This window comes from Drosophila innubila, assembly GCF_004354385.1.
Source record: "Drosophila innubila isolate TH190305 chromosome 3L unlocalized genomic scaffold, UK_Dinn_1.0 0_D_3L, whole genome shotgun sequence".
Taxonomy (NCBI): Eukaryota; Metazoa; Arthropoda; class Insecta; order Diptera; family Drosophilidae; genus Drosophila; species Drosophila innubila.
This window is the reverse complement of record NW_022995376.1, coordinates 8,709,530-8,712,868: the sequence shown is the minus strand read 5'-3', so window position 1 is coordinate 8,712,868 and position 3,339 is coordinate 8,709,530.

The following is a 3,339-nucleotide window of genomic DNA, read 5'->3' as shown; positions in this document are numbered from 1 at the left end:
CAGCGAAACATAAAACAATAAACCCATTTTATAGTTTTCATGCACGAAGTCCACGAAATGAAAAATTCTACAATTTAAACTGACATTTAAATTGATAGTTCAAGAGATGCACACGACAGATACCAAAGAGAGAGAGAGAGAGAGACTGACTGACTGAATGAGAGAGAGGGAAGGAGAGAGAGACTCAAAAGTATGTACTCGTATGATGCTATATTCTTTATAGTATAGAGGCGTGGCGGAAAGGGGCAAACACACACATTCACACACACACACACACTTATAAAAAATATATATATATATATATATATTGCAATGGGTGACGTACTACAAGTTGTTGTTATTGTTGTTGCTGCGGCTGCTGTGGCTTTTGGCGGCTGATGATGATGCTGATGTGTGCCGAGCTCTCATTGTTGTTGTTGTTGTTGTTGTTGTTATTGCCACCACAGCAGCGAAAAAAATGCATAAAAATATTTCAACTTGAATTGCAGTTGCTGCGAAACAACAGAAAAGAAACAACAAATATTGCTAAAAATATAAAAAAAAATGTCATTTAATAAAAGAAAGATAGAAACATGGAAGAGAAACATTTTAGTGGAATAAAAAATTTCGTATTAAGCGTTAAACTAAAACAATCACTTTCACAAATTTATTAAAAATATATGAATGATATCAAAAGCTTAAATTTGTAGAAAATTTTCTTAAAATTAATACAACTATCGGAATTAAAGTGCATTGATAAGATTTTCAATTGCAGCACAGAAAGCGGTTTTAATTTGAATGCAATAACAGTTGGATTATTAAAAGCTGGAAACATTCTATTGAGTCACAGCTCGATAAATCATTGTTGGCTGGCAACCACATTGGTTACGCGATACATATTAATAGTGTTACCAAACATATTATCTAACACATTGCGGGCATATTTGCTAAATAAACATTGCATTTACACACACACACACACACACTCAAATTTTAATGCATAAAACAAAAAGCGAATGCGAATCGAAAACCAAATAAATATGGCAAGATAGAGTGTAAAACGAATGTACGTAAATATGTCTCAGTATCGCTAGATGTAAATGTATCTGTAGCTGTAAATGTATCTGTAGCTGTAGCTGTAGATGTATCTGTAGCTGTTGGCTGGCAAGTCTCAAACTCAACATTGTTGTCAACAGTTTGCCGCCTTTGTCCCGTTGCGTGTGCCGTATCAGGCAGCTCTGAGATGAATGCAGAGATATAACTCCATGGCGCATAGTTAGTACTCTGCACTAATCTTATAATTAGCATTCTTGGCAGATAACAACAGCAACAACAAGAGGAGCATAGTAGCTTGGACTACAAATAACAAACACGTTGCAATTACAAACACAACAGCAGAGACAGCGACAGCGACAGAGATAGAGACAGAGACAGAGTGAGACTTGAGCCAAGAGTCAAGTCAACTTTGAGTGGAATGGAGTGAAGTTGACTCTTAATCGGATTGCATGATAACTGCACATTAATTAAAAAAAATCAACTAATACTTTTATGAAACGAAACAGTGCTAATTGAATTATTGCTGCCATGCACTCGTCTCGTTTGCTTTCATTTCATTTCAGTTTTATTTTCTGTTTTTATTTTTTATTTCTGTTTTCCTGCTTCGCTTTTGGCTCTGGCTTTTGTTGTTGTTTAACAAGCAGCTCATTTAATTGGAACTTCGTTCACTCACTCCCAACCGAAATTTAGAACCTAACGAATCCCGCACCCGCAGCGACATATTGCTTACGCTTCCAGGAAGACCTAAAAATGCCAAAAGATACACAGACACAGAGGGAGCAAGGGAGAGAGTCAGATAGACAGAGAGAGAGAGAGAGAGCGCACAGAAAGTAAAAGAAAAAGAGAGTGAGAGTGAGAGGGGGGACACTTTTAGGATATATGCCGACCTCTAACGGTAACCAGCTAAAGCCTGCTTGAACCAGACCCACAAACCAGTTGAAGTTCAATTTTTCGGGCAATCCATAAACCTGCAAAACAACAACAACAAGAACTTTAGCAAAAGGAACAACAACAATGTCAAGCTCAGTTTTCAATTGCAACAACAACGCGACGCTCACATGTTGTTTTTACTCCTTCTTCTTCTTTTTTTTTGGCATGTAATCCGAGAGCAATCCAAAGAACAACAATTTAAAGCGGTAGCCAGATAAGCAGACCTTCATTGTTGTTGTTGTTGTTGCTGTTGTTGTTGCTGGGGCTAAAAGTGCGGGCTTAGTCATTTGGTTGTTGGTTGTTGGTTGTTGCTTGCTCGTTTCATGGCCCGACATATTAGTTTTCAAGACTTCCACATTCACATTGTTGTTCATTATGATGAGCCAACGAACATGAAAGCACAAAACAACAACAATACACAGTTGAAACAACAACAACAAGCACAACTAGTGCAAAAGACGAACCCAAAAAAATTGACAATGGCCGTTGACGCTCAAGTATCTGCAAGTGCACGCAATGTACACAAGCTCGTTTTGTATCTTCTAGATACATGCAACAAACTGTGGACACTACAGTGCAAGGGCTAATACAAAAGGGCTGTCAGTGGTGGAGAGCGCAGGAACAGGAGGCAGGAGAGGGGGGAGGGGGGTAGGGGGGCGGACTTTGAATTAAGGCGTTGCAGACATTTCAACAGCATGTCGCTTCATTTAAGTTGTTTGCATCAATGCATTCGTGACAATTTGTCATCAAAAGAAACAAGTAAAAAACACAGAGAGAAACAGATATAAAAAAGAGAAAAATAAAATAACATATAAAATGCAATGTGAAGTCCTATATTTTAAATTAATAAAAGTCTGATTATCGAGTGTGGGCAGTACAGAATGGGGAAAATACTGATAAATTATAGAGGGGCATTAAAAGATTGACCTGGAAGTTGCAACAGAAGTTCGTCGAACAAACTGTCCAAGTTTGAGCCATTAAGAGAGATTACTAATTAAAAGTTTAATGGTCAAGAACTTCAGAACGAGAACTGCATATAAATATTCAAATTGAAGTGTTATAGCTGACATATTTTTTGGGTTTTATGTACAAATGTTTATGAGCCATCTATGTGTAATCTCTAACGCCCATTAGCTTCTTTTATGGTTAAGAGTTTTAGCTTAATGAAAGCCTAATTACATGAATATAAAAACCATCTTTGGCATTAACTCTGACCAACTGTGTGCGGTCTTTCCATATGTTGACGACCCCTCGCTGCGAGTTTCCGTATGCGTCACGGAATTGAATTGGAAAAGCAAAATCAACGAAATTTAAAAAAGATATAATAATAATAAAGAATAACAACAACAATGACAAGAAGCAGCTAAATGTCAG